This window comes from Panthera leo, chromosome B4, assembly GCF_018350215.1.
Source record: "Panthera leo isolate Ple1 chromosome B4, P.leo_Ple1_pat1.1, whole genome shotgun sequence".
Classification (NCBI taxonomy): Eukaryota; Metazoa; Chordata; class Mammalia; order Carnivora; family Felidae; genus Panthera; species Panthera leo.
In genome coordinates this window covers 77,182,463-77,204,532 of record NC_056685.1, presented here as the reverse complement: position 1 = coordinate 77,204,532, position 22,070 = coordinate 77,182,463, and the positions used below count along the sequence as shown (strand labels likewise).

At 38.0% G+C, this 22,070-nt stretch overlaps 1 protein-coding gene across 7 annotated transcripts in view; it reads right to left on the bottom strand.

Annotated features, from left to right (window-relative positions):
- The window catches only part of ATF1 (activating transcription factor 1), a 79,704-nt gene that overhangs the window by 31,608 nt on the left and 26,026 nt on the right, over positions 1-22,070 (bottom strand). The gene's annotated exons all lie outside the window — the stretch shown is intronic.

Sequence of the window (22,070 nt, the reverse complement as noted above, 5' to 3'; positions counted from 1 at the left end):
CTCTCTCTCAAAGTAATAAAGAAACATTTAAAAAAATTGTAACGTTATTCTGAAAAGATCTGGCTGAAAACCAATCCAGAGATCAAGAGTCAAAAAGTCAGAGAAATATCAACTTTGTGTGGTGTTTTTAAAGAAAAATAAAAAAAAAAGAAAAAGAAAAATCAAATATTTAAAAATAAATAATTCAATTATGAGATTATAATTTATTTCTATGGAAATCCGATGGGGTGTCATGGAAATACCACAATAAAATGCTAAGCCAAGAAAGGCCCACCCATCAACCTTCAAGGCTCAGCTCAGGTTCTCTCTCTTCCAAGAAGCTTTCTAATATTTTCAGTTAACAGTGATCTCTCACCTTCCTGTGGACTACTCTGGTCCATACTATTCATCTTAGAGTTAAATAACAAAATCCAAGGCTGCTTCTCGGGTCTTATAAATCAACTTCCTGACTGCTCCCTTCTTTTTTTGTTTGCATAAAGCCCCCAAAACAATGCCTTATTCCCTTTCATTGAAGGTTCTTTTCCCCTTCCCAAGATGGGATTAAATTCCAGCCTCATCATCCCCCAAAATGCGCAGGTCATGAAATTTTGTATATAAAATTTTATCCGGGTACTGAGAGCTGCAAACTGCCACACAAACGATTTCTATCAACCTCTCTCATCACACACTAAAAGACATAAACCAAATTCTAGAACTGCTTTTATCAGCTTACGGCCATGTCCCTAGGATGACTCCAGCCCCCTTAAAATGCCTGCCCGAGAAAGCTCAATGCTGCCAAAAAATGTACTGTTTGTTCCAGTTAAAACCTAAGGCCCCTGACCGCACTTTGCTTACAGTGTTTACTTTAGGAAACTTAGAGTTGTAAATCCTTTCTCTGATTCTTGAGATATAAATCTTCCATAACCCAGAAATGTCTCCTCTCAAGACCTGGGAGCCATCCCTTTGAAATGTAATCATCAGCAAGATTAGAGCCCTTGTCTCCCAGTCTCTGTGGGAGAGTAGGAGGGTAACTTTGATAAGCATCAATTAGCGAACACAGACGTCCTAATCACACCGACCAACCTCCCATCCTAACATCTTCGGTACTTGTCCTTCCGCACACCCTGGCATTTAAAAAGTACCTTTTGTTTCAGCAGATTTGAGCTCAATTTTTGTGGCACTCTCTCTTCTCTACTGCCTTCATCTGAATGAAGTATGTCTTGCTACCTTGAACATATGTCTGGCTCTTTCTCTTTGACAGCACCCCATTAGGGGGACACAAAAATTAAAGAGTTAAAATAGGATTCACAAATCTTAAAGAGTCCAGCTCTAGAGTTACCATTACACTCAGAGAAAATAAATGAAGGTCGTCTTACGTTTCAGATGCCAACTGAAGCCAACCATTCAACTAATGGGGAAAGCTTGTGGTGCAATTAATTTACATTTCTACAAGATAAAAGCAATCATTCATTCAGGGTTTCTGGCAATCCTTGTGATTTTTTGCAGATTGTGGGTCTGGCAGGTGGAAAAAAGGCACCAGATTTTGTTTCAGGTATTAGTAATCCCTCACCCTTGTTATCACAGTTCTAACCTCACAAAATACTCATTATTCAGCGTCCCAAAAACCAGTGTTTTCCTACTCCCACTCTCAAACTTCATAATCTAAATCCTGAGATCACTCTGAAAAGAGAAAAAGAAGGAGCTGGTCCCCTAATTTTAACATGAGGTTGAAACACAGATGGGGCGCCTGGGTGGCTCAGTCAGTAAGTGTCTGACTCCGGCTCAGGTCACGATTTTGCGGTCTGTGAGTTCAAGCCCCGCATCGGGCTCTGTGCTGACAGCTTAAAGCCTGGAGCCTGTTTCATATTCTGTCTCCCTCTCTTTGACCCTCCCCCGTTCATGCTCTGTCTCTCTCTGTCTCAAAAATAAATAAACGTTAAAGTTTTTTAACTCTGAAAGGCACACAGGCTTTAGAGACAGATAGCCTTGGGCTGATTTTCAGCTAAAGGCACTAACTCTGCAAATTACTTTACCTTTCAGGACCTTAGCTTCCTCCTTTGAAAATGGAATATTATCTTTTTCACAGTTATAATGAAGATTAAACGAGTAATAAGGTAAAAACAAAGGGTGGAGAGAAACAGTGAAGAGAAAGAGCCTACATATATTGTCTCTTATTTGGATCCTGGCTCAATAAACTGTTGCCAAATATATATGTGCAGATTGTGAGAAAGATGGCAGAGTGGAAGGATCCTGAGCTCATGTCACTCCACAGACACATGAAGATAACAGCTCCACCTGCGCAACTAACTCTGAACACGACCTAAAGACTGGCAGAATAGACCTTCCGCAGTTAAATCATAGAGAGGAGGCCACCTTGAAAAGGATTAAGAGGAGCAGAGAGGGGGTTGAGAACCAACCCCACTGGGGAGACTAATCACAAATGGGAGAGACCCCACAAGCACTGAGAAGCAAGAGGATCACACCCCAGACCAGGTACCCCATGTGCTGGGGACCACGATGGGAAGAAAAGCCTCTCTAACATCTGGCTTTGAAAACCAGTGGGGCTTAACTTTGGGAGCTTTAAAAATCAGTGTGATTTAACTTGAGGTACTTTAAAAATCTGGGCTTAACTCCAGGAGAGCTGGAGGGAGATAGGAAACTGTAAAGAGCCAGCATAATAAATAACCCTGCCTGAGACACAGCATAGAAGCAGCAGTTTGAAAAATGCCTAGGGTACACGTGAAGGAGATAGACCTACTTACTAAAGGGGCAAGGCTCTTCCAGAGATTTCTCCAAGAACAAAAGTGAAGGCGAATGACGTGAGCTGGACACTTGCAGGAACCAGTGCTAACTTTACTAGCACCATGTGCCCCACCCCTGTGTTCTCCAGCAAACAGGCCCCATCCACCCACATGCCTCAGGGGGCGTCCCTCAGAAGTAGCTCCCACCCCACCACACCTTGCAAGCAGCCCCAGCAGAGACTGATGCTACTCCAAAGTGACTCCTGTCAGGAGAGAGGGGAAGACGGCTACACATGCAAGTGTGCACGCCATTTGGGCTGCAAGCCTTTTAGCTGGCCACAGAGGGAGAAAAATCCTGCCCATCAGTGTGCCCCCAACTGCGACAGACAGATGGGAGACATCTACCCTGAATGTTGACCCACCCACCAACCAAAACCCCTCAAGTAGCTGAGCACAGAGAAAGCCCTTTGGTGGGCCCGCAGCTGTGGCAGAGACTAACTGCAGCCAGCTAGCAGGACTGCTGGCCATGCGCACCTCCTGCCTGTGGAGGCATCAGACCCCTCAACGCTGCAGGGACCAAACCCTGCCCGGTGAGCCCACAACAGGAAAGATGGGTCACTGCAACCAACTGGGTTGAAGGCAAACAGGACTCAGCCACAACAAAAGGGTGCACACAGCCCACATACATAGGAGACACCCTTGGAGCACCTGGTTCTAGAGACAAGGGAACATTTTACTACAGGGCACCACAGGATCTCTTCCACACAAGGCCACTACTTTTAAGACCAGGAGACAGAGCAGACCTCTCTAATACGTACAAATAATAAACACTGAGAGTTAGACAAATGAGGAGACAAAGGAATATGTCCCAAAGGACAAAATCAGAGCAAAAGAGCTAAAAGAAACAGGAATAAACAATATGCCTGATAAAGAATTTGAAGTAATAATCATAAAGACACTCACTGGACTTCACAAAAGAGTTATTTCATCAGAATAAAGAGAAAGGAATCCCAGCCTAACACTAAAGAAAGCCATCTAACCACAAGGGAAGAGATCAAGAGAAGAAAGTAAAAGAGAAGGACTACAAAAACAACTGGAAAACAAGTAACAAAATACCAATAAATACATACCCATCAATAATTACTTTAAATGTAAATGAACAATAATTACTTTAAATGTAAATGAAGACCCACCTGGGGCACCTGGGTGGCTCAGTGGGTTAAGTATCCGGTTAAGCATCAGACTTTGGCTCAGGTCATGATTTCACAGTTCGTAAGTTCAAGCCCCATGTTGGGCTCTGTGCTGACAGCTTGGAGCCTAGAGCCTGCTTTGGAATCTGTGTCTCCCTCTCTCTGCCCATCCCCCACTCACGCTCTCTCAAAAATAAACATTAAAAAAAATTCAAAATAGGAAGAAAAAAAAAGACCCACCTATTTGGTGCCCACAAGACACTCATTTCAGACCAAAAGACACATGTAGATGGAAAGTGAAGGGCTAGAAAAACATGTACCATGCAAAAGGAAGTGAAAAGAAAAAGGCCAGGATAGCAATACTTACATCACACAAAATAGACTTTAGAACAAAGACTGTAGCAAGAGACAAAGGACACTACATAATGATAAAGGGAAAAAAACCCAACAAGAGGATATAACAACTGTAAGTATCTATACACTCAACATAAAAGCAACTAAATACATAAAGCAATTATTAACAGACATAAAGAGAGAAAAAGGACAGTAATATAATTAGTAAGGGACTTCAACACCCCCCTTAAATCAATGGATAGATCATCCAGACAGAACAGAAAATCAACAGGGACACTGGCTTTGAATGACACTTTAGACCAGATGGACCCAACAGATATATATATACACAACATTCCATCCAAAACAAGCAGAATACACATTTTTTTTAGTGCACATGCAACATTTCCAGGACACATCACATTTTAGGACAAAATGAAACTCAATAAATTCGAGAAGACTGAAATCATATCAAGCATCTTTTCAAACACAACTGTATGAAGCTAGAAACCAATTACAAGAAAAAAATATAAAATGAACACAAATTATGTGAAAGCTAAATAACATGCTACCAAACAATTAATAGGTCGACCAAGAAATCAAAGAAGAAAAAAAAATACACAGAGACAAATGAAAATGAAAACACAACAGTCCAAATTCTCTGAGATGCAGCAAAAGTAGTTCTAAGAGGGAAGTACATAGCAAAACAGGCCTACCTCAAGAAAAACAAAAAATCTCAAATAAACAACCTAAACTTACACCAGAAAACTAGAAAAAGAACAGAGCCCAAAGCTAGAAGGAAGGAAATACAAAGATTATATCAGAAATAAATGAAATAGAGACTTGAAAAAAAAAAATAGGAAAGATCAATGAAACCAGGAACTGATTCTTTGAAAAGATAAAACAAAATTGATAAACCTTTAGCCAGATTCATCAGGAGAAAAAAATACAGGACTCAAAATCAGAGATGAAGTAAGAGAAATAATGGACACCACAGAGATTATAAGAGAATTATTAGAAGAGATTATAAGGATTATAAGAGGATGTTATGAAAATGTATGTGCCAACAAATCAACCTAGAAAGTGGATAAATTCCTAGAAACATATAATCTTCCAAAATAAAGAGTAACAAATAGAAAATTTGAACAGACTGATTACTAATGATACTGAGTCAGTAATAAAAAAACTCCCAACAAACAAAAGTCAAGGACCAACTGGCTTCACAGGTGAATTCTACCCAACATTTAAAGAGTTAACAACTATTCTCCTCAAACTATTCCAAAAAAATAGAAGAGGAAAAGAAGTTTCCAAATTCACTCTATGAGGCCAGCATTATCCTGATACCAAAACCAGACAAACTCTACAAAAAAAGAAAACTACAAGCCAATATCTCTGATGAACATAGATGCAAAAGCCCTCAACAAAACAAAATATTGGCAAACTGAATTCAACGATACATTAAAAGCAATCATTTACCAAAATCAAGCAGGATTCATTCCAGGGATGCAAGGGTGTTCATGATTTGCAAATCAATCAGCATGATATATCACATAATAAGAGAAAGGATAAAAGCCATATTATCATCTCAACAGATGCAAAGAGTATTTGACAAAATACAATAACCATTCATGCTAAAAATTCTTGACAAAGATTTAGAGAGAACATACCTCAACATAATAAAGGCCATATATGACAAACCTACAGCTAACATCATATTCAATACTGAAAAACAGAGCTTTTCCTCTAAAGACTGGGAACAAGACAAAGATGTCCACTCTCACAACTTTTATTCAATATAGTACTGGGAGTCCTACCCACAGCAATCAGACAAGAAAAATAAAAGGCATTCAAATTGATAAAGAAGAAGTAAAAACAGCACTATTTGCAGATGACATGATACTACATATAGAAAACCCTAAAGACTCCACCAAAAACTATTAGAACTGATAAAATTCAGTAAAGCTGTAGGATGGAAAATTAATATACAGAAATCTGCTGCATTTCTATACAATAATGATGAAACAGCAGAAAAAGAAAACAATTCCATTTACAATTCTATCAAAAATAATAAAATACTGGGGCACCTGGCTGGCTCAGTCAGTACAGCATGTGACACTTGATCTCAGGGTTGTGGGTGCGAGCCCCATGATGAATGGAGAGATTACTTGAAAACGAAAAATCTTTACAACAACAATGGGGCTCCTAGGGTGGCTAAGTCAGTTGAGTGTCCGACTCTTGATTTCAGCTCAGGTCATGATACCAGGGTCATGGGATCGAGCTCCACATCAGGCTCCTTGCTGAGTGTGGAGCCTGCTTGAGATTCTTTCTCTCTCTCTCTCTGCTCCTCTCCCCTACTCTCTCTCTAAAATTAAAAAACAACTCTGTACCCATTAAACAATAATTTCCTATCCCCCTCCTCCTAACTCTTTGGCAAGCCCTTGGCAACCACCATTAAAACCACCACCACCACCACCACCACCACCTAGGGATAAACTTAACCAAGGAGGTGAAAAACTTGTACTCTGAAAACTATAAAACACTGATAAAAAGAAATTGAAATGACACAAACAAATGGAAAAATATGACATGTTTATTGACTGGAAGAATATTGTTAAAATGTTCATACTACCCAAAGCAATTTATAAATTCAATGCAATCCCTATCAAAATACCCACAGCATTTTTCACAGAACTAGAATAAACAATCCTAAAATCTGTATGGAACCACAAAAGACTCCAAACACCCAAAGAGATCCTGAGAAAGAATAACAAAGCTGAAGGATCCCAGATTTCAAAATATATTACAAAGCTATTGTAATCATATATCAACAGAACAAAGAGTCCAAAAATAAACCGACACTTATATGGTCAATTAACCTACTACAAAGGAAGACTATATAACGGAGAAAAGATAGCCTCTTCAACAAATAGTGCTGAGAAAACTGTATGGCTACGTGCAACAAATTGAAACTGGACCACTTTCTTTTACCTAAACTCACAATGAATTAAGTACCTAAATGTGACCTGAAACTAACTCTAAAACTCTGGCAATAACATTGGCTTTAGCAACATTTTTCTAGATATGTCTCTGCAGGTAAGGGAAACAAAAGCAAAAATAAACTATTGGAAACATACCAAAATTAAAAACTTTTGTACAGCAAAGGAAATCATTAACACTAATTGATTAGTGGGTTGAAAAGGCAACCCACTGAAATGGAGAAGATACTTGAAAATGATACCTGATAAGGGATTAATATCCAAAATAAATAAAGAAGCTCTACAATTCAAAACCAAAACCACAAATAACCGGAGTAAAAAAAACTGCACATCTGAATAAACATTTTTTTCAAAGACATACAGGTGTCCAACAGACACATTAAAAAATTGTCAATATCACTAATAATCAGAGAAATGCAAATCAAAACCACAATGAGATATCATTTGATGCCTGTCAGATGTAGAATCAAGAAGACAAGAAATCACAAGTGCTGGTGAGGATGTGAAGAAAAACGAACGTCATGCACTGCTGGCGGGAACATAAATTGGTACAGGTACTATGGGAAACAGTATGGAAGTTCCTTAAAAAATTAAAAGTACAATACTGTATGATCCAGTAATTCCACTACTGGGTATTTACCCAAAGAAAACAAAGACACTAATTCAAAAAGATATATGTGTCTCTATGTTTTTGCAGCATTATTTACAATAGTGAAGGTATGGAAGCAACCCAAGTGTCCACAGACAGATAAAATGGAAAGAGAAGATGTGATATATACACACAATGGAATGGTACTCAGCCATAAAAAAGAATGAGACCTTGACATGTGTGACAGCATGGATGGACCCAGAGGATATTATGCTAAATGTAGTAAGTCAAACAGAAAAAGACAGAGATCGTATGATTTCACCTTTATGTAGAATAGAAAAAACAAACAGACTCTAAAATACAGAGAACTGATGGTTGCCAGAGGGGAGGTTGGAGGAGGATGGATTGAAATAGATAAAGGGGATTAAGAGGTAAAAACTTTCAGTTATAAAATAAATAAGTCAAGGGGATGTAAAGTAATCATAGGTAATATAGTCATTAATATTGTAATAACATTGTTCGGTGACAAATGGTGACTACACTTATCATGATAAGCAGTGAGTAATGTATAGTACTACTGAATCAGGAGCACTTGTGGGATCGAGCCTTGTGTCAGCCTCCTTGATGAGCATGCAGCCTGCTTGGGATTCTTGCTCTCTCTCCCTCTGCCCCTCTCCCTGGCTGGTGTACTCTTTTGTTTTCTCTAAAATAAAAATTAAAAAAAAAAAAAAAGAACTACTGAATCAATATGTTGTACATCTGAAACTAATATGACATTGTATGTTAATTTTACTTCAATTAAAAAAATATTTTTTGGAGAAAGCAAGAGAGTGCACGAATGGGTGAGAGGGGCGGGGGGGGGGGGGGGAGCAGAGAGAGAGAGAGACCAGAAAGAGAGAGAGGGGGGAGAATCCCAGATGCAGGGCTCAATCCTATGACCCTGGGATCATGACCTGAGTAGAAATCAAGAGTTGGGACACTCAACCAACTGAGCTACCTAGGCACCCTTAAATTTTTTTAAATATGTGTGTGCACATACAATAAATAACAATCAGGTAATAACAATCAGGAAAATCTTAAACACTGAATAGATATTTGGCAATATTAAGTAATAATTATTTTAGGTGTGATGATAGTATTGTGGTTTTGGTTTTTTAAAGGAGTCCTCATAATTCAGAGAAATGTATTGAACTACTGAAGGCTAAAATGATATTTAGGATCTGTTTCAATATAATCCATTTGGTTGGTGGGGTACGTAGGGGGAGGACAAGAAGCCCTGAGTTAATAAATGCTCAAAGTGGGTCATAAGAGCCATGAGAGTTCAACCTAATAATGTCTTATTCTGGGGGCACCTGGGTGGTTCAGTAGGTTAAGTCTCCGACTCAGCTCAGGTCATGATCTCATAGTTCGTGAGTTTGAGCCCCGCACTGGGCTCGCTGTTGTCAGCACAGAGCCTGTGCTGATAGCTCAGAGCCTGGAGCCTGCTTCAGACTCTGACTCCCTTTCTCTATGCCCCTCCCCTGCTTGTATTATGTCTTTTAATATACATACATACATATATACATAAATATCTTATTCTGAATATGTTTTAAATTGTCCATAGTAAGTTTTTTGAAAAGTACCCAGCACGATAGTGACCACAACAGTGGTTGGTCCTATCTAGCTGCAGAGCCCAGTGCTCTTTTACAAGACACCCTTTGCCTCCTGATGCCAAGCAAAGAGTTTATAACCTCTCACTCTATGTTCTCAGTTGGCTTCCAACATATCAAGTATATTTGTTTTGCTTTTTCATTGCAAGGAAAAAGAAGAAACAAGACTGTTTTGACATTTGAAATAATGATTTGTTAATTACTACAGCATCAACGATGGCATATCCTTAAGTCCAGGGTATCTGCTCAGTTCTTAATGGACTGGAGCCATTAATTCAAAATACAAATGAAAAATAAAATGAACCAGACAATTACATCTAAGTTTGTTATTTAATATAAAGAGAATTTAACCATAACTTTGTGGTTTTAATTTTTTTTCTGTAATTAAGTGTATGCTGTACTTGCTCCAAAATGTCACTCTTCCTAAGTCTCAGATTCAAATGATCTTTGGAAAGTTAGGATTTACACATGGTAAACAGAAGTGACTGGATAAGAATTCACATTCAACTACATGCTTTCAGAATGCCAAATCCATGTATCTCCTATACACCTACCTACTTAATAGTTTTCTTTAAAGTATCTCCTTTGTAGACTCAAATGCACTTAAAAAAAAAAAAAAACAAAAAAAAAACTTTTTTCACTATAAGTAAAAACTAGTACCATTTGCCATAACTCTATGGGAAATATAAAAATAAATATAATCAAAACAATGTTGTTACTAAATATTGCATTTTTTAATGTTTATTTTTGACAAAGAGTGCAAGCAGGGGAGGGGCAGAGAGAGGGGAACAGAGGATCTGAAGCAGGCTCTGTGCTGACAGCAAGCCCAATGTGGGGCTTGAACTCACGAACCACATGATTGTGACCTGAGCTGAAGTTGGATGTTCAACCGACTGGCTCTTGGTTTCAGCTCAGGTCACGATCTCACAGTTTATGAGCTCAAGCCCCAGGTCAGGCTCTGTGCTGAAAGCACGGAGCCTGCTTGGGATTCATTCATTCATATTCTCTCTCTCTCTCTCTCTCTCTCTCTCTCTCTCTCTCTGCCCCTCTCCTGCTTGTGCTGTCTCTGTTTCTCTCAAAATAAACTTTAAAAAAATGTATATTGTATTTTTAATTTAAAAACCACACAAAACATGGGATCCCAATAGTTCTCCAGTGAAAAAAAATAAATAAAAATAAAAAATAAAATAAAATAAAATAAAAACCACACAAAACAATTCTTAAACACCTACTAAAAAACTCATCATGGTCTACAAAGCCCTGCACAGACTGTCTCCTTCCTCCCTCTCCTGCTTCATCTTAAACATGTTCCCCTAGTTCTGCCCACAGCGGAGCCTGACATTTCCTTTTACTTCCCCTGCTCCCTCCCAAGGCCTTGGCATAGACATTCCCTCACATGCCTAGAAAGGTCTTCCCTTCATTCCTGTAAGTTAACACCTACTCATCCTTCAGATTTCAACTCCAGCATCATTTCCTTAGAAAAGCTGTCCCATTCCCCACAAGGTCAAATCCCCTATCATACAGACTCTCATATTATCCTATGTCTTTATGCATGACCTTTTGCGCTTCTCAGTGTTAGTTTTATCTGGGTGAGTTATCTGGTCCGTGTGTTGTCTCCTCCACCAGACAGCAAGTGCTCTGAAGATGAGGAACTTGCCTCTTTTTGCTCCATACTGTATTCTCAAGCTAGGGTCTTAACCCAACTGGCACATGTGATGCTAAACAAATTAAGTTTTGCAAATTAATGAAATATTTTCTGATTTTGGACACTATAACTTAGTGAAGTTATTACTATGCTTTCTTCTGGATGTATCTCTGACTTTCCTAACTCGAATTCTACATTTCCTCACTTCAGGGCATTTGACCAATATTTTTATTTCCAGCCAAGCAATGTAAGGGGTGGAACACAGGAGATGATGCTAACCTTCTGATCTTCTTCATGCCAACATGGCCAGAGAGAAATGTTTTCTGTTCTAAGTTTGAATAGGTCATTCTCATTGCTGACAATCCATCTTGTTCCATCCAATGCCCTAACTTTCAAATAAGCAATCTGGTATCTTTGAATTCAACACATTAAAACAAAAATGTGGGTGCCTGGGTGACTCAGTTAAGTGTCTGACCCTTGATTTCAGCTCAGGACATGATCTCACAATTTTTGAGTTTGAGCCCCACATCAGGTTCTGCACATGTGTTCCCCTGCTCATGTGTTCTCTCTCTCAAAATAAATAAATTAAAAAAAAAATAACATAATAAAAATGTTCATCTATGCACCACTTAAAGAGATGTGGAGTCCCACCAGTGGTGGAACGTATACTGTATTTTGAGAAACACTACACTAGAGAATAGGGGTGGGGGTGGTCAGGTAAGCAAACCCAGGCAACACTGTTTTGAATATCAGGACTAAGAGTTTAGATTAAATAGATACCAAGACCCAGTAAGTGTCACCTCTCTGCCAGGCGCTGTGCTACACCTTCAAAATAAAAAAGACAATAGACAGTCACTGCCTTCAGAGCCAATCACAAAGAAACCAATTAAAAAGTTTTAAACATACTGTTTCAGTACACATATGCCTCAACATATGGCATTTATTTGTTCTTAAAAGCCTGGCTATAAAGTAAATTTCACACCTAAAAAAAAAAAAAAGTATGAGAATGGGGTTGGGTGGAAAGATATATGTGACAAAAGTAAAAGAATAAAATCATCTAGTTTTCTGTCATCTAGGAAAAAAAATGCTAGGAAGACAGAAACAAGGAGAAAGCAGGACAAAAAGGATATACTCTTATATCCTTCTGGTTGAAGGATATAACCTAATTCTCTATGGGTCTCTTGTATTTCTGTATGTCTTCCAAGCAGAGGCAACTTTTGTTCTGGACTCTTTTCAAGGATGTTTGTATGGTGAACATCTTTGAAAGATAAGTTAGTATCTGGACAAGAGAAAGACAAATCTGGACAGATCTGTTTGCTGTCCAGAATAATAAAAGTAATGTCTCCTCTAGGGCAAAGTTTGGACAGGTGTGCTACCAGCTTTCTTTAAAAGTTTGGGGTTTCCTTTTTATTTGAGAGAGAGAGAGAGAGAGAGAGAGAGAGAGAGAGAGAGAATGAATGAATGAATGAATATATCTTAAGCAGGCTCCACACACAGCACAGAGCCCAACACAGGGCTTGATCCCAAGACCATGAGATCATGACCTGAACCGAAATCAAGAGCTGGCTGCTTAACTGACTGAGCCACCCAGGTGCTTCAAAAGTTTGGGATTTCTTAAGCCTGAAGTCTCCCCTGAGCAATGATGCAAACTCTACAGTATTCCATGCAACTTGGAGGGCAAGGGGAACTGAGCAAACATGAGACTCACGCTATTTGCTATACCACGAGTTATAAAGCCCTTTTTTCTGAACCAGAATTCTCATGTCTTCTGCCAGCATCCATGAAACTGAGGCAACCTAGCTTATCAGCTTGCACACAGTGTAAAATGTCAGACCTTTCATATTTCTTGACATTTCTCTGTCCTCTGCTTCACTTATGTTCTGAAGACTCTAGATTCTAAATCACCAGGGCAAAATTTTAGGACAAGAACAAATAAAGAGTAAACAGAATTGCTTATTCAAGGCAGAGATGAACTGACTGCTCTCAAAGGAGAAGGGGACATGAAAGGCCAGGGTTTTTTCTATGTAAAGATAGGAGACCCCCTATTAACCTGGGACTTCCAAAGGGTCACACCCTCAAGGCAAGGTAAAAGGAGGAAAGTTGCATGGATATGGGGAAGGGAAGGGCTGAAGATGTAACTAGCTCTCCAGCAGACTTATGGCCCATAATAACATTACTTAGGGGAAAAAAGAGCCTCGAGGCACCTGGATGGCTCAGCTGGTTGAGCATCTTGAATTGGACTCATGCCATGATTCCAGGGTTGTGGGATTGAGCCTCACATGCTGTGTGTGAAGACTGCTTAAGATTCTCTCTCTCCCTCTGTTCTCTCCTACTCATACACTCTCTCTCTACAAATTAAAATAAAATAAAGGGGGGAAAAAAAGAGCTTCAAATGCTAAAAATGGTTCCCCAGGTACCTGGTAACAGTAAATTCTGAGAAATTTACTCTCATCCTTGGCCACAAATAATTCTCATAAACAATTGTTTCAAGTTCAACAGATACTAAAGAATAAAAAATAACTAATCATACAAAGTAGCATGAACAAAAAGCAAAAACAAGGGAGAATAGAATCGGACCCAAGTGATTTTGGATACTGACATAATCAGGCACATCTTATAAAATAATTATGCTAACTATGTTTAAAGAAGCAGACTGTTTCAAAATAAGCTTGAAAATATCTTCAGAAAAGAGAAAGCTACAGTATATTGGAAAATGAATCAGATATACCACATTAGAGTTAAAAGGAGAATTAATGAACTGGATGACAGAAAAGAAGAAATTATATGAACTGCAACAGAGACAGATGCAAAACACATAAAAAGTTAAGAGACATGGAAGATAGAGTGAGAAGGACAAAGAGATGTTCAAAGGCATAAGGTGAAGAGATAACAGTTGAAAATGTTATATAACTAATGACAGACACCAATCCATAGATTCAAGAAGCTTAGTAACTCCCATGTGGAATAAGCAAAAAGAGTTCTATACATAAACACAGCACAGTGGAAGCTGCAGAACACCTGAAGATAAAGAGAAGACTATAAAAGCCACCAAAGGGAAAAAAAAAAAAAAAAAAAAGACAGATTATATTTAAAATAGCAATCGGGGTGCTGGGGTGGCTCAGTAAGTTAAGTGTCCGACTTTGGCTCAGGTCACGATCTTGCAGTTCTTGAGTTAGAGTCCCGTGTTGGGCTCTGTGCTGACAGCTCAGGAGCCTGGAGCCTGCTTCAGATTCTGTGTCTCCCTCTCATATGCCCTCTCTCTCTCTCTCTCTCAAAAATAAACATTAAAAAAAATTTTTTTAAGAATGATGAAATAGGTGTTTTTAACAAAGAAGTCACCACATCAGCAGACTTATATCAAAAGAAATTCTAAAGCAGTTCTCAATAAGGAATAGTTCTGACCCCTATGAACATTTGGCAACATCTGGGGACTTTTTGGGTTGTCAAAATGTGGAGTGCTACTGACATCTAGTGGGCAGAGGCTAGAAATGCTGCTAACAATCACACAATGCACAGTCCCCCACAACAAAGAACTACCCAGCCCCAAACATCTATAGTGCTGAGGTTTTCTAAAGCATATACTTAAGGTTTATTAAAAAAAAAAAAAAAAAAAAAGGAATTCTCAAATGAAATCTTAAGACATGTATGGTGGAATGAAGAGCAAAGAAAGTGGTAAGTATGTGGGAAAAAACATACTTTACATGAAATAATTATGATGTTTTATGGAATTAAAAGACAAAAAAATAAAATTAACTCCTAATAATGGTAATAAGTTAGAAAGAGGATAAATGAAAATAAATGTTCTAAAGTTACTGGATCATCTAAGAAAGAGAAAAGGTATTAACTTTAAACTTTACTAAGTAGGTGTGCTATAATTAGGATAATCACTAAAAAAATAAAATAAAAAAGTAATAAGTTTATGTGCAGTCCAAATTGATACAAGAATGAGCAAACAAAATGAGAAGAAATGATTCAAAAGACAAGAAGGGGAAGAAACAGAAACATGGAGCATGTGGATCAAAAGCATAAGGTAAGATAGGTCTAAACCTATATGTTATCAGTAATCATGTTAAATGTACATGGACCAAAAGTTCTCTGTTAAAAGTCTAGAAGACTAACACCCAAAAAACAAATAATCCAGTGAAGAAATGGGCAGAAGACATGAACAGACACTTTTCCAAAGAAGACATCCAGATGGCTAAAAGACACATGAAAGGAGGTGCAACATCACTCACCATCAGAGAAATACAAAACAAAACCACAATGAGACCACCTCACACCAGTCAGAATGGCTAAAATTAAAAACTCAGGAAACAACAGATGTTGGTAAAGATGCAGAGAAAGGAGATCCCTTTTGCACTGCTGGTGGGAATGCAAACTGGTGCTGCCACTTTGGAAAACATTATGGAGGGCCCTCAAAAAATTAAAAAAAGAACTACCCTATGACCCAGCAATTTCACTACTAGGTATTTATCCAAAGGATACAAAAATGCTGATTCGAAGGGGCACATGCACCCCAATGTTTATAACAGCGCTATCGACAATAGCAAAGTATGGAAAGAACCCAAATGTCCATCAATGGATGAATGGATAAAGAAGATGTGGTATATGTGTGTGTATACGTATATGTATATATATATACACACACACATATATATACATATACATGTATATACATATACATATACATACACACACACACACACGCACACACACTGGAGTATTACTCGGCAATCAAAAAGAATGAGATCTTGCCATCTGCAACTACATGAATGGAACTGGAGAGTATTATGCTAAGCAAAATTAGAGAAAGACAAATATCATATGACTTCATTCATATGAGGAATTTAAGATAAAAAACAAATGAACATATGAGAAGGGAAACAAAAATAATATAAAAACAGGGAGGGGGTCAAAACATAAAAGACTCTTAAATATAGAGAACAAACAGGGTTTCTGGAGGGGTTGTGGGAGGGGGGATAGTCTAAATGGGTAAAGGCATTAAGGAATCTACTTCTTAAATCATTGTTGCACCATATGCTGACTAACTTGGATGTAAATTAAACAATAAATAAATTAAAAAATAAAATTAAATAAAAATTAAAATAATATAGAAGCTGTGGTGTATATATATAATAGAATATTACCCAGCAACCAAAGAGAATGAAATCTAGCCATTTCCAACAACATGAATGGAATTAGAATGTATTATGCTAAGTAAAATAAGTCAGAGAAAGATAAATATAGGATTTCACTCATGTGGAATTTAAGAAACAAAACAGATGAACACAGAGGAAGGGAAGGAAAAATAATATAAATAGAGGGAGGCAAACCATAAGACACTCTTAAATACAGAAAACAAACTGAGGGTTGCTGGAGGGGAGGTGCATGGGGGGGATGGGCTAAACGGATGATGAGCATTAAGGAGGGCACTTATTGGGATGAGTTATACGTAAGTGATGAATCACTGGGTTTTACTCCTAAAACCAGTATTATACTGTATGTTAACTAACTTGAATTAAAAAAAAAAAAATCTAAGAGACTACAATGGCATAACTATTCAGCCATAAAAAAAGAATGCAACCTTGCCATCTGCGACAACATGGATAGGCCTTCAGGGCATTATACTAAGTAAAATTAAGTCAGAGAAAGACAAATAATCTATGATCTCAGGTATATGTGAAATCTAAAGCAAACAAACAAAAACCTGAACTCACACAGAGAACAAATTTGTAAGTGCCAGAGTTGGGGGGTGGGAGTAAGTGAAATGGTGAACGTAGTCAAAAGGTACAAACTTCCACTTATAAAATAAATAAGTCAGGGGCGCCTGGGTGGCTCAGTTGGTTAGGCAACCAACTTCGGCTCAGGTCATGATCTCACAGTTTGTGGTTGGAGCCCCGCGTTGGGCTCTGTGCTGACAGCTCAGAGCCTGGAGCCTGCTTCAGATTCTGTGTCTCCCCCTCTCTCTACCCCCTCCCCTGCTCATGCTCTGTGTCTGTCTCTCAATAATAAATAAACATTAAAAAAAATTTTTTTAATAATAAATAAATAAGTCAAAAGGATGTAATGTACAGCATAATGACTACACTAAATAATACCATTTTGCATATTTGAAAGTTGTTAAGAGCACAAATCTTAAAAGTCCTCATCACGAGAAAAAAATTGTAACTATTATGGTGATGAGTGTTAAGTAGATTTACTGTGACGATCATTTTGCTGAATCATTATGTTGTATACCTAAAACTAATATAATGTTTTATATCAATTATATCTCAAAAACAAAAAACAAAACACCAAACCAAACCCACAATGAGATACTGCTACATCTCATCCACCAGAAGGTTTCGACTTAAAGAAACAAGAAACTCATGATTCCAATTTGGGCACTTAAGTGGATCAACAGTTCTCATACACTTCTGATGGTGTTATAAACTGCCACAAGATTGTAAAACCATTGGCGACATCTTCTATAACTAAACGTTCACATGCCCTGTGATGAAGCAATTATGTGTAGCATAGACATGTACAAGAACATTCATTAAGGGGAGCCTGGCTGGCTCAGTTGGTTAAGCGTCCGACTTCAGCTCAGGTCATGATCTCGTGGTTCGTGAGTTCAAGTCCTACGTCAGGTTCTGTGTTGACAGCTCAGAGCCTGGACCCTGCTTTGGATTCTGTGTCTCCTTCTCTCTCTGTCCCTCCCCCTCTCATGCTCTGTCTCTCTTGCTCTCAAAAATAAATATACATTAAAAAAAATGTTTAAAAACATTCATGAAGCACAATTCATAATATCTAAAACTGGGGGGTGGGGAGGAGAAGGAGGGGGGAATCCAGGAGACTAGATTAAAAAAAAAAAAAATCTGGGCACCTGGGTGGCTCAATCCATTAAGCGTTTGACTTCAGCTCAGGTCATGATCTCACGTTTCGGGAGTTCAAGCCCCATATTAGGCTCTGTGCTGACAGCTCAGAGCCTGGAGCCTGCTTCAATTTCTGTGTCTCCCTCTCTCACTCTGCCCCTTCCCCACTCAAGCACTCTCTCAAAAAAAAAAAAAAAAACAACAAACCACTAAAATTTTTTTTTTTAAATCTAGCTATATACCATTAGCAAGAGATACATTTAAAATATAAAGACACAGGGGCACTTGGGTGGCTCAGTCAGTTAAGTGTACAACTTCTGCTCAGGTCATGATCTCACAGTTCACGGGTTTGAGCCCTCCATTGGGCTTGTGTGCTGATAGCTCAAAGCCTGGAGCCTGCTTTAGATTCTGTGTCTCCCTCTCTCTCTGCCCCTCCCCCCCTTGTGTGCTCACGCTCTCTCTCAAAATTAAATAAACTTAAAAAACATAAATAAAATATAAGGACAGAGAAAACTGGAAAGTGAAAGCACAGGAAAAAAAGATGCCATTCAAGAAACTACCAAATTAAAGCCAAATACTATGAAATTAGACTTTAAGATAAAAAGCATTTCTAGAAATAAAGAGACAAAGAGACAATTCTCCTGGAATATAAAATAACTGAAAAACCCACAATCATATAACAACTCCTTATAACACACAATCACAAGAAAATTGAAGGACCACTGGAAGAAATCAGTCCATAATTATATTGGAGGATTAACACATTTCTCAGTCATAGAACAAGCAGAGTGATAAAGATATAAAAGATTTAAACAATGAAATCAACAACCGTGACGTAATCTATAGACCTCTGCATCCAACAACCACAGAATACACCTTCTTTTTAAGCACACACTAAGCGTTTAAAAAAATTTACCATTGATTTTATGAGAGCAAAGTTGTATTGCAGATTAGCTCTTGGTTTATTAATTTGGGGACGAAAATCCTACACTTCTACTACTTCATGGGAAGAGACATTAAAGAATCACAAAATTGTTTCTCAAGTAAAATACCCAAAATTATGGGGCGCCTGGGTGGCTCAGTCGGTTAAATGTCAGATGTCAGCTCAGGTCATGATCTCACGGCTCGTGGGTTCAAATGCCATGTCGGGCTCTGTGCTGGCAGCTCAGAGCCTGGAGCTGCTTCGGATTCTGCCTCTGTCTCTGTCCCTCCCAAGCTCATGCTCTTTCTCTCTCTTCAAAAATAAGTAAACATTAAAAAAACTTTTTTAAATACTCAAAATTATATCATTATTTAGAAAAATGCACTAAATATGAAAAATTTGAGATCCAAACTCATTATTTTTTAATAAACTCAGAAAAGTTGGGAGTCTTACCTTAGGACAAAAACTTCCTGCTCACTGTGCCTCTGAATGGTTGCAGGTGATACAATGTCCTAAACTTCCTTCTAAAGCACACTGTCCTTAGTCCTATTACCACAAAGCCTCTTTTATCAACAGAATGCTACTGTGTGTAATCCTGTTTCCTTTGGAAAATCTCATATATAATCTCATACATAATCAAGACCTCTTGGGTTTTCAACATCCAGACATTTTCAGTAAACTCACCAACTCAATCTGAACACATTGCCGTACCGTTTTGCTACTACCACTCTTCAGTTGTAGATTAGAACACTCACCCTGTATTTGGGGGACTATTCATCTATCGTACATGAAGATGAGACCTCTTGTGTTAAATTCCTCCACATATACTGCTTAACTTAAATTATGAACCCATCTGCTCTATTAGTTCAGACATATTACTGCATGGAATTTGGGGCTGTTATCTAACATTTTTATAGGCCGACTCCAGAATATTATAACCCTACGCTGATGTATCTAAATTATCTTAAAATGTCTAATATGGGAAAAATTTTTATTACAGTATATTTACAAATTGTATCTATTATCACATCCCACTGAAGAAATTAGATATTCCTTATAAATATATTTTCTCATAGTCTCCCAAGCTAAGAATCATTCCATTCAGTAAAATAACTCATTTCATGCTGTCTACAAAACAGATGATTAGAACATCTGAGCTCTCTGTAATTCTTAATCTGCTTTCAAAATGAAAATTTTTTTTCAAGCACCTGTGGAATATTCACCAAGATACCGCATCCTAGATAATAAAAAAAACTTTAACAAATTTAGAAGAATTATAATCACTCATAGTATGTTTTCTGACCATACGGAATCAAACTAGAAATCAGTAACAGAAATAAAACAGAAACATCATTAAACACATGGAAACTAAACAACACACTCCTAACTAAGCAACTGGTCAAAGAGGAAGCCTGAAAAGAAATTTAAAATATACACAGAAGTGAATAAAATTAAAATACAACATACTACAATTGTGGGAAGCATCTACAACAAAGCCTAGAGGGAAACAGATAGTATTAAATATTTTCATTAACAAAGAAAAAAGATCTCAAATCAATAATTAAGTTCCAGGGCACCTGACTGGCTTAGTCAGAAGAATGTGAGACTCTTGATCTCACAGTCAGGAGTTCGAGCCCCATGCTGGGTATAGAGATTATTAAAAAATAACAACAAAACAAATTAAAAAAAAAAAAAAGAATGTAAGTTCCTCACTCAAGAAACTAGGAAAAAAAAAAAAAAAAAAGAAACTAGAAAAAGATAAACTCAAAGGGAGCAGAAGGAAGGGAATAATATAGGAGCAGAAATCAAATTGAAAACAGGAAAATAAAGCAAAATCAATAAAACAAAAAGCTAGTTCTTTAGGCAGAGGATGGGAAGGATAGTCAATAAAATCTATAAACCCCTGGGAAGACGGACAAAGATAAAAAAAAGAGAAACACAAATTACCAACACAAGTAAGGAAATAGGGGGACATCGTTATAGACCTGTGAAAATTAAAGGAAACCTCACTAAACTGGGGTTGGGTGGCCAAAAGGGGAGCTGTACTCACTCGATGTCAATCACAGGCTGGGACACAGGAAGATGTACACTGCATCATCTCCTACAAGAAACTATCTTTGCATCTCAGCTAATGAGAAACTATCATCACCCTGAACTCATGCTTTTCTCCAATGAACTTTCTTTCGAAACAACCCCCCTCCCAACCTCCTTCCCTCTCCTCCATGAAACAACGTTCCTCTCCTGTGTGTTTGTGGGATGTGTCTATAGTTTTGCCATAGCTTGCATGCCCCAAATTGCAATTCTCTGTTATTCCCAAATAAACCCACTTTTGCAGGTAAAATATTGATTTAATTTTTAAGGTTAATTTTTAACTTCATTTGGTGAAGAGAAGTGAAGTCAAGGGAAGACCCCTAGTATCTCTGACGTTTGTAAGCAAACAGGTGCCAGAGAGCTAATAACTGAGCTCACTACTTTCCTGCCCACTCTGGAGTTTGAAGTTTCCCCCTACATTCCAACTCTGCTCTCTACGTTTGGGCTCTCTGGGCTTTATCAAGGACCTACTTTAAGGATCTCTTTTCTGAGAATACTTGTTAGGCTTTCACAGTCTGACTCCTTTTTAGCACCAGACTGTTCCTACTGAAGTATGCTAACCCTCAGTCCCTTTCCTTTGAACTGGGCTGTTTATACTGGAATGTGCTGGCCTTTGGTCTGATTTCTTCTGGAATCAGGCTGTTCCTGATGAAAGTGTGCTGTTTAGGAATTTTTGGTTTTTGCTCTAGAAAACGAAAAAAAAAAAAAAAAAAAACCTAAAAAATGGGATCCTAGTCATCAAAATGCTTTGAGGGCATCCCTACTGGGACCCCGGCCCAATTTTATGCTTATTGTACTTAAAAAAATTTTTTTAAGTTTTATTTACTTAAGTAATCTCTACACCCAATATGGGGCTAGAACTTACATCCCTGAGATCAAGAGTTGCACACCCTTCCAGATGAGCCAGGCAGGTTCCCCTGATTTTATATTTAAATACTATAATCCTTCCTCATGTACATTTCTAGTAAACAGACCAATTTACAAGTAACTTAGAACCTCAAATGGCCATTATGGGGAACTTTCAATCTTTCCAAACTTACTTTTCTCAAATCTGAATTGAACAGCTATGGCTCTAAAATTG